The following is an 11,293-nucleotide window of genomic DNA, read 5'->3' as shown; positions in this document are numbered from 1 at the left end:
ATCTGTCTGTTGTTTTCTTTTGTTATCTCTGCACCCTCCTTTTTGGTGAATCCTACAAGGAATCACTGCCACCTTTTTTGGAAGCTGAACTGCTTCTAAGAGCTTCAATATGCTTTAAGCCATGTTTCATCTGTTAATTCTCCAAAGTAACTATGGGCTTCCCCAGTGGCTTAGCAGGAAAGAATCCACCTGCAATGCAGGAGATGCATTCATGGGTCGGGAATATCACCTGGAAGAGAGCATGGTAACCCATTCTAGTATTCTTGCTTGGAGAATCCCATGGACAGAGGAGCCTGGCAGGCTTATAGTCCATGGAGTCACACAGAATCAGACACGACTGAAGTGGCTTAGCATGCACTTACACACATGTATGATGTCATACACATTTGGGGAATCTGTATAAACATTTATGATACTCTGTATCGCAAGCACTAAGGCTCAGGTGATGGCTATCAGCTCCACTTTCTATGCAGAAGTCCCTGAGAATAGGGTTCTTGCTTTTATGACTTGTATCTGGGGGGTCACTGTGTATTGCACCAGGCTTTTCCTCTGCTCTCATAAAACTTCTCCCCTCTGTGGACCATTCCTCTTCAGCATTTAGGAAAGACGCACTTCCCTGGTCAAGTCAGGACATCTGTAATAGATGTGCCTATGGTTCCTAGAAAGTCATACTTCAGGACCCCTGTTTCTCTGAGTAGTAGGGTGGCCTGGATTAGTGTGTCACAGGTTTTTATGGTAGCCACTGGGTTTTCTAAAAGCATAACCTGACCTTGAATGGACCTTCTGGGGGATAGCCATTCATTTAGAACTTTTTACACCTGAACCTACTGTGGAGTCCATATAATAACTGACTGACCAATCATTGACTTTTCATCTTCCTTCAGCAGGGTTGTAATAGCTGCTACTGCCTGTAGGCAAGGAGACCATACCTTAGCAGTTTGATCTAATTGTTTATAGAGAAAGAAGCAACCACCAAGAAAAGTGGTCCTAGTTTTTCAGGCTGATTTCCCTTCTCTCATGAATGTAAAGGTCAAAGGATTTAGCTAAACCTCGGAGGACCAGGGTAGGAGCCTGAAGACATTGCTTTTTCAATGTTTTAAAGGCTGCTTAATATATAAATTTCATTCACAAGGATCATCATTCTTTCCTTTCAACTTTTCATGTAGAGATCTAGCTATTAGGCATCAGGAATTCAGATGCAGCAAAACTCAGCCAGTCCCAGGAATCCCCCAAGCTGTCTTCTAGTTTTAGAAAGGCAAGGCTGCAAATGGCTTCTTTCCTTTCCTGGTATAAGCTTCTCTGGCTTTATGTGAGAATGAAGCCTAGATAGGTCATCCTAGTTTATGATATTTGGGCCTTTTTCTTGGACACCTTATATCCTTTATTAGTTAAGTGATTAAGGGTGGTTACATTATTTTTGTCAGAGGCCTCCTTAGTAGGTCTGATTATCAGAATGTTGTCTACATACTGGAGGAGGATTAGGTCTTTAGCTAAAGTTTCTCAGAATATGGTGGGAGAATTTTTAAATTCTTAGAGCAGGACTGTCTAGAAGTGTTGTTTTTGTTGTGTGTTTGGGTACTCCCCAGTAGGTTTCTTTACCAAAAAAGTGAGGTTATAGGCTGATTGACATAGTCTAAAAAGGCCCTGGTCAGTTAGGCCTAATGGATCTATGAATGCCCATTCTTGGGCTTTCCCTGATATACCCATAGCTTTACAACTCTTGTGATCAAGTTTGCCTGAACTGGTGTTCAGTACTGAGTAATCAGTACTGAACTGATTACTGGCATCGGTATCAACTAGGAATTCTATAGGCTTCCCCCCTATATCCAGTGTCAGCTGGGGAGTCTCAAGGGTCAATTGGAGTGCCAACTAAGGGTTAAATGGTGCTGACTAGCCCCATTGTTTTTTGTATCTGTTTGGACCATCTGCCTTTGAGTGTAGTGTCCAGGATCTGCCATTTCCATCCCCCTTCAGGTGTGGCTAGGTCATTTGCTCTTCCATTCCTCTTGTTTATGTATGGTGCACTGATTGCCTTCTAGTTTCCTGGGCTTGTTATCCCATGGTGGTGACTGGGACATCCCATTTCACAATAAGATATGTTAGAGTTCTTACAGTAGCTAACAGCGTCCTATATCATCTAGTCTCTCTCTCTCTCACACACACACACACACACACACACACACACACATCTTGCCTCCTACTCATCTCTTCACCTCACTGATGCAACTCTAGTCAAACTAACCTTCTTTGCTGTTTCTCCACACGTCCAGGCATTTCCCCCTACTTTAAGACCTATATATTGGCAATTCTTTCTGTCTGGAATCTCTACATATGTCTCTCACCTTTATAAGACCTGGTCTGAACATTCTCTTTAAAATTTCAACCTGTTCTGACCCTGAAACTCTTTATCACATTCATCTGCTTCTACATGTCACCTTTCTATACACTCAACATTTATAAAAGTATTATCTTTAATTTAATTATTTATCTATTCCTTCTAAAATAGTAGGTCCATGAGAACAAGAATATTGTATTCTTGTTATTATGTCTAATGATATATCCCAGTCCCTAGAGCTTTGTAGGCATATAATAGGTATGAGATAAATATATATTTATTGAATTAGTGAATTAATTTAGGTTTACTTTGTGAAATGACTTTACAATAATATTGAAAAGACAATCAGTAGAAGGCACTGATTTCCCGAAATAGGAAATTCAACCTAGGCACTTTATTCAAATTAAATACTTGACTTACTGGGGATACTAACATTGATAAGATAATTGCACTCCAATAAAATAAAGCCCTTCTATTTGTAAAATGCTCAATCATCCATGCCCAGTCAAGGGGAGTTGATAGAACCATTAATGAAATTAAATAATTATTAAAATATTTATTCAATATCTATTATGTGACATGTGGCTTTCTGGAATTGGCCTATAGAAAGGGAACACGATAAAAAGATCCCACTACCATAAAGGTTAACTCTAGGGAGAATACAGGCAAAAGATAATCAAATGATCATGAAAGTTTTAGGAAATTTCGATTGCTATTTAGAAATAGCTATTTAGAAAATATCAATTGCTATTAAAACAGTAAAACAGAGTAAAATTATAGAAAGCAAATCAATGAAGCTAATTAGAGAATGTAGTCAGGAAATGAAATTTGAGCTAAATCTTGAATAGTGAGATGTCACCAGTGTAGATATTCAGATACTTGGGGAAGGAAAGTCACAGGAGAAGGATGCAGCAGTGCCTAAAGCTCCCGAGAGTAGCTGGCATATTTGAGGTACAAACAGAATGCCTGTGGATGAGAGTGAAGCATGTTGTGAGGTCAAGAGGTAAAAGAGCTGGGGTTATGAAGATCACTGTAGACATCTCATTACTTTTGGAAAATCATTTTTTTCCCGCATTTATGAAAAAGAATAGCTTGAAACACTTTATTTGGACAACTATATATGTTCAATAATATACTTGGAGTCATTATGAAACAGATATAATTAATGTTTTCTTGTTAGATTTTTATTTTTGACATGTTTTTCTTAACTTCTGAAATTAAACAGACTCTCCACCTTAAATATTTTTTCTTAAGCTAAATTTACTTTTCTGTGGCTAAAATGTTCTCCTTTATTTGATATTTTCTTCCCAAATGTAGCAAGAAAGTCAGTCCTTTACTGTATATAACTATTTTTCTGAGGTTTCAAAAGAAGACATTATGCTTTAATACCCTGAAGATTTATTTGTAAAACTTCTACAAGGAAAGAAGGGAAACCACAGAAAATTTTGAAGCAGGAGATGAAAAGTCATACAGTAGCTTGTTGAAATATGGTTGGCAAATGATGAGGTGAACTGTAGAATAAGAACTAAGAATTCTCTTCAGGCCTGGAAAGTTGTTGGAGTTTTTAAGAACCCATGAACTGATAAGTCAGGGAGGGAATGTTTCAGTTAAAGCAAAATAAATAGATTCCAAGAGAAAAGGAAACTTGTGAATCTATTCCATCATGAACTATCAAAAACATATAGTTATTTTCATCTCTTCTTCTTTTAAAACATTACTCAAATGTTTAATACTTAACTTTAAAAATGAGCTTTAATCCTCAGTATTACCAAATTATAGAAGGTGATTAAAATATATATATATTTTGTTTATGACCCTTGGTTTCCTAAAAACATTATCTTGAGTTATAACACTAGTTTTAGTTTTTAAAAAGTTAAGAAGAATGAGAATTGTTTAAAAAAAAAGAAATATGTTCATGTCTAGCTATTTTAAACTTGTAAGTTAGTTATTTAAAAAATGAAGCTCACCCCAGTTAGGTTTTGCTAAGAAAAATCTATTTATGATCTTATTTTCTCATTAAGTATTCTTTTAGAACATATATAGAGAAACTACATTAGGCAAACTACATATGTCCAGACAATAAATCTTTAAAACTCACATATTTTCTAGGATATACCTGTGTAAACTAGAGTACTTATAGAGTAGATCTAGCTATACAATATACCTGGACATTTTATGTATTGTTCTTTAATTCAAACTGTTTAAATATATTTTTTTTTACACATTGAAAACAATTCTTAAGATCTCAGTATTTTTTTTCTCACTTGTTCTTTTTTTTTTAAATTTTATTTTATTTTTAAACTTTACATAATTGTATTAGTTTTGCCAAATATCAAAATGAATCTGCCACAGGTATACATGTGTTCCCCATCCTGAACCCTCCTCCCTCCTCCCTCCCCATTCCATCCCTCTGGGTCGTCCCAGTGCACCAGCCCCAAGCATCCAGTATCGTGCATCGAACCTGGACTGGCAACTCGTTTCATACATGATATTTTACATGTTTCAACGCCATTCTCCCAAATCTTCCCACCCTCTCCCTCTCCCACAGAGTCCATAAGACTGTTCTCACTTGTTCTTGAACTGCCCTGCTTCTCTAAAAAATATCTTTACTCATATTTGGCTCATATATAATGCAAATGTTAAGAGTAGTTAACTTTAGTGCTGTGAAACTAAGGATAGGGGACAGATGGAGGGTGGAAAGATTCTCATATTTGGCCCTTTATACTTAAAGATTGGTTGAATCTATTGTTAATATATATTAATTTGTTATATTCTTAAGGATGAGTACAAATATTTCTGTTTAAAACAAAACAAAACAAAACCCAGAATCTGTACACAGATGTTTATAGTAACTTTATTTATTCATTGCCAAAACTTGGAAGCAACAAACATGCCCTACAGTAGGTGAATGGATAAATAAACTGAATGGAATATTATTCATTGCTAAATATAAATGAGCTATCAAACCATGGAAAGACATGGAGGAAATTTAAATGCATATTAATAAGTGAAAGAAGCCAATCTGGAAGGCTACATGTTGTATGATTCCAACTATATGACATTCTGTAAAAGGCAAAACCATGGAGACAGTAAAAAATTCAGTAGTTGACACACATAGGAATTGGTAGAGGAGAGGGATGAATAAGCAGAGTAGAGAGGGTTTTTAGTTCAGTGAAAGTATTCTATATGATGCTACAATGGTGGATACATGTCACTATGCATTTGATCAAACCCATAGAATGTTCATCATCAAAAGTTAACCCTAAAGTAATGTATGGACTTTGGATGATTGACGTATTCACGTATGTTCATCAGTTATAACAAGTATATCAGTTTTGTGAGGAATATTGGCAGTGGGGGAATTATGCATGCATGGGGGAAGGGAGTATTTGGAAAATCATTGTACTTTTAAAATTTTGTTGTGAATCAAAAATGACTCTTAAAAAAATAAGCAAAAATATCTTTAAAAAAGAGATTTATGAGATATAAAAAATATATTTAATCTTTGTCTGAATATAGAATAACTTTTTAAACATGTTAATTTAAAGACTGAGAAAAGCAGTCTAACTTGGAGGGTGAGGGGAAATCATAATTTGGAGACTCTTAGAATGACTTGTATAAGAACGTGCACTTTTCTTAGCTATACAATGATTAAATCCCCAAAGAAAAGAAACCTCTTTACTGGGGTTAATTCTTGTTGGAATGTGTAGAAGTACATTATGAGGACTTCATGGTGATTTTGGATAATAATGATGGGAGAATAAAACGAAACTCAAGATTATTCCAATAAAACTGTAGGTCTGGCCTCTCTACAGAAAATAAAATATCTCTGACATCTACAACTAGAAAACATTTTGTTTAAATAATAAATTATTTAAAAAATAAATTTAAAAATTTAAATAATAAATAAAAATTTGTTTTAAATAATAATAATAAATTTTAAATAACACTGACATACAACCATGATTGATCTGATAAACTGTATACACAATGTTTTTTTCAAATATGGAAAATAATTTTTCATCTCTGAAATCAATATCCAAATTGGAATGCTTCATATATGTTTACATGTAGAATTAAAGGAGGTTTTATATTTTTAAATATTCAATTTCTAACTGTGAAAAACCATACAAATCTCTTAGCAATTGAAAACTCTCCATTTTATATTTAATTTTTTCGACAACAGAATGAAAGACTGATAATTATTTAAATTGTAACTAGTGTTATGGAAGCATGTAATAATTTACATTCGTTAAGTAAATGTGGCTTAGTACTTATGTTCCAAGCCTTGCCCAATTCCATCCCAGTAATCACGAGTTTTAATTTGTGAAGATAATGTACCCTAATCCTATTTACTTATGCTTCACCATGCGATAAAATGCGAAGGCAAGAACTGTCTGACTATGAATATTGGCCCTTCCTTCAGTTCAATTCAGTCAATCAATTGTGATTCTTTCAGCCCCATGAAATGCCGCATGCCAGGCTTCCATGTCCATCACCAACTCCAGGAGCTTGTTCAGACTCATGTCCATCGAGTCGGTGATGCCCTCCAACCATCTCATCCTATGTCGTCCTGTTCACCTTCTCCATTCAATCTTTCCCAGCATCAGAGTCTTTTCCAATGCATCTGCTCTTCACATCAGGTGGTCAAAATATTGGAGTTTCAGCATCAGCACCAGTCCTTCAAATGAATATTCAGGATTGATTTCCTTTAGTATTGATGAGTTTGATCTTGCAGTCCAAGGGACTCTCAAGAGTCTTCTTCAACACCACAGTTCAAGAGTGTCAATTCTTCGGCACTCAGCTTTCTTTATGGTCCAACTCTCACAACCATACATGACTACTGGAAAAACCATAGCTTTGAGTAGAGAGACCTTTGTCACCAAAGTAATGTCTCTGCTTTTTAATAAGCTGTCTAAGTTTGTCATAGCTTTTTTTCCAAGAAGAAAGAGTCTTTTAATTTCATGGCTGAAGTCACCATCTGCAGTGGTTTTGGATCCCAAGAAAATAAACTCTGTCAGTTTCCATTGTTTCTCCATCTATTTGCCATGAAGTGATGGGTCCAGATGCCATGATCTTTGTTTTCTGAATGTTGAGTTTTAAGCCGGCTTTTTCACTCTCCTCTTTCTCTTTCATCATGAGGCTCTTTAGTTCCTTTTTGCTTTCTGCCATAAGGCTGGTGTCATCTGCATATCTGAGGTGATTGATATTTCTCCCAGCAATCTTGATTCCAACTTGTGCTTCATTCTACCCAGCATTTTGCATGTTTTACTCTACATACAAATTAAGTTAGCAGGGTGACAATATACAGCCTTGAATACTCCTTTCCAATTTGGAACCAGTCCATTGGTCCATGTTTGGTTCTACTGTTGCTTCTTGAGGTTCATACAGATTTCTCTGGATGCAGGTAAGGTGGTCTGGTATTCCCATCTCTTTAAGAATTATCCATAGTTGTGATTCACAAAATCAAAGGCTTTAGCATAGTCAATGAAGCAGAAGTAAATGTTTTTCTGGAATTTTCTTGCTTTTTCTATGATCCAGTAGATGTTGGCAATTTGATCTCTGTTTCCTGTGCATTTTCTAAATCCAGCTAGAACATCTGGAAGTTCTCTGTTCACATATCATTGAAGCCTAGCTTCAAGAATTTTAAACATTACTTCTCTAGTGTGTGAGATAAGTGCAGTTGTGAGGTAGTTTGAACATTCTTTGGTATTGCGTTTCCTTGGAATTGGGGCTTCCCTGCTGCCTCAGCTGGTAAAGAATCTGCCTGCAATGTAGGAGGCCTGGGTTCAGTCCTTGGTTGGGAAGATCCTCTGGAGTAGGGAATGGCTACCCACTCCAGTTTTCTGGCCTGGAGAATCCCTGGACTGTATAGTCCATGGGGTTACAAAGAATCGGACACAACTGAGTGACTTTCACTTCACTTCACTTCTTTGGGATTGGAATGAAAACTGACTTTTTCCAATCCTGGGGCCACTGCTGAGTTTTCCAAATTTGTTGGCATATTGAGTGCAGCACTTTCACAGCATCATCTTTTAGGATTTGAAATAGCTCAATTGGAATTCCATCACCTCTACTAGCTTCATTCATAGTAACGCTTCCTAAGGCCCTCTTGACTTCATACTCCATGATGTCTGGCTCTAGGTGAGTGATCACATCATGTTTATCTGGTTTATTAAGATCTTTTTTTGTGTAGTTCTGTGTATTCTTGCCACCTCTTCTTAATATCTTCAGCTTTAGTTAGGTCTATACCATTTCTATCCTTTATTGAGCCCATCTTTGCATGAAATGTTCCTTTGGTATTTCTAACTGTTTTGAAGAGATCTCTAGTCTTTCCCATTCTATTGTTTTCCTGTATTTCTTGCATTGATTGCTGAGGAAGGCTTTCTTATCTCTCCTTGATATTCTTTGGAACTCTGCATTCAAATGGACATATCTTTTCTTTTCTCCTTTGCCTTTAGTTTCTCTTCTTTTCTCTGCTATTTGTAAGGCCTCCTCAGACAACCATGTTGCCTTTTTGCATTTCTTTTTCTGAGGGATGGTTTTGATCACCACCTCCTGTACAATGTCATGAACCTCCATCAGTAGTTCTTCAGGCACTCTGTGTGTCAGATCTAATCCCTTGAATCTATTTGTTACTTCAACTGTATAATTGCAAGGGATTTGATTTGTGTCATACCTGAATGGTCTAGTGGTTTTCCCTACTTTCTTCAGTTTAAGTCTGAATTTGTCAATAAGGAGTTCATGATCTGAGCCACAGTCAGCTCTCGGACTTGTTTTTGCTGACTATATAAGCCCTTCTTTAAAGACCCCCAAAGTGAAATTTCCAATGCTTCTTTCTACTTCTTCTTTAGAGAACAGTTTGAAGTCTTTTCATCTCTGTCTTTAGCCAGTGGTAGATCTCCTCAATCTTCTCTGGGTTGCTGAAATTACTGTAAGAGACTTCATATTTATTAGAAAACCTCAAATCAATGTGTATGCAAATATTCACCCTCATTGTTTTTGTTTCCCTGAATGCAGGGTAGAATTAATCTTAAATATTTCTTCTAAATGTGTGTCTCTTTGTATGTGTGTGTATGTGTGCATGGGGGCAGATGTGTATGTGTGTTTGTGTGTGTTGACATTGTTCTAATGAAGAGAATAAAGGAAAAATAAAATAGTTGAATTATGTTGAAAAATCCTATTGTCTGTAATTTGTTACCTAGAACATGAACAATTAAATGTTCTAGGTAACATTTTATTTAAGAATTAAATTAAAAGAGTATTTTTATTGGATCTTACAAGAGTATTTTTATTGGATCAAGTTGGATGGGGAAAATTTACCAAGCTATTATGATGATATAAATATATGAAACTATGGAAGCATGTAAACATGATAGGAGTAATTTAATAGGAGCACAGGGTCACTAGTTTTTAACCAGTTAAAATTAAGAGACAAATGTGATTATTCACCTTGGACAGGGTTTATGTATTTTGCATCTGTGAAGATTTAGTCATTCATTTAACAAATATTTGTTGAATATCCCTAGGACTGAGAATAAATAGACAAAACACTAGTGGTCTTTATGCATAAAAAAGCTCAGAGTTTAGGAGGACCTTAAAGCTACTGGAGGGCTAGTTTAATAATATCATTTTGAGCAAGTATCTGCTTACATTTAGGTGATTCATTTCCAAAGCCCTGTGGTAACCTCTGCTCATTAGTAAGGAACATCTCTTGGGGGGCGGGCGGGGGGTGGGGGGGGGCGGGAATCTTACTTTTAAAATAGGAGAAGCTGTGGTAAAATCCTGAGTGGAAGTCTTGTTTCACCTTCCCTTGGGTTCACATACAAGGCAGAACTCTGATATTGTCAAAAGGGCAGGAAACCTGACTTACTGAGCACCTTTCATAAGACACTTTCTTCAGTTATAAATGTAAAGAAGTAGAAGGAATGTGAGACACTGGAGAGTCTCTCACTCTGTAATTCACTAGTAATATGGTGGCCCATTTTTATTTAAATTAATTTAAATTATCCTATCAAATAAGTTACGGTGGAACTTTTTTTGTATTTTTTGTTCCAAATTATATTAAATTTCCATTCAAAAATTCACTCCCAAGTCACTGTCTGGTGAGTCAGTGTTTGCTCCAAATTCTTGGCTTGGTGGAGGTGATTCTAGAAATGAGCAACTTGTCACCGATTTCCTGGAAATGTCTCTCATTCTATTATTTATTTATTTATTTTTTTCACAGCAAATGTTTTGTATTTCCTTTGCAACCATTTTTTCCCACACGTTTTTTTTTTTCATATTTATCTATGTCTACGTGTATATTTTCTTCCTTTATTTTATTTTTTTGATTGTTGAAATTCATGTTTTTTTTTAATCTGTCATTGGGGATATGCTGATTTTTGTTTGTTTAATTTATTTTATTTTATTTTTTAACTTTACAATATTGTATTGGTTTTGCCATATATCAACATGAATCTGCCACAGGTATACACGTGTTCCCCATCCTGAATCCTCCTCCCTCCTCCCTCCCCGTACCATCATTCTATTATTTCATGATATTCTTTTCGAATTGCCAGTGAGCTGAAATTTGGGACCAATGAATGGTCTTCCATCTAGCTTTCCATAAGTCTCTCCTGATTTGAGTGTTTTAGTTTTCACTCACAATCTTTTCCCTAGACTGTATCTTTATAATATCAACTAAATAAGATTGGAAACAAGTAATAAAATTCAACAAGAACTCTAAATTGAATAGATAAGAGTCTACTTTCTCTTACCAATGATGTTTGCCCAAGTCTTAGTTGAAATAGATAAGCAGAGTAGATGTCCAGCAGCTTACTTTTCAATAGCTATTTGCATTTTAGACCTTTAATCTGATCCTTTTATAAGCAGCTTTCACATTAACATAGCTGACATTCTTATCTAAAATCCAGAAAGCCCCTGGGAGAGTTGAGGGAAAGTCATTTTGAGGAGACC

Source organism: Bubalus kerabau, chromosome 8 (assembly GCF_029407905.1).
Source record: "Bubalus kerabau isolate K-KA32 ecotype Philippines breed swamp buffalo chromosome 8, PCC_UOA_SB_1v2, whole genome shotgun sequence".
Classification (NCBI taxonomy): Eukaryota; Metazoa; Chordata; class Mammalia; order Artiodactyla; family Bovidae; genus Bubalus; species Bubalus kerabau.
The sequence above is the reverse complement of the archived record's forward strand: the minus strand, read 5'-3'. Positions refer to the sequence as shown.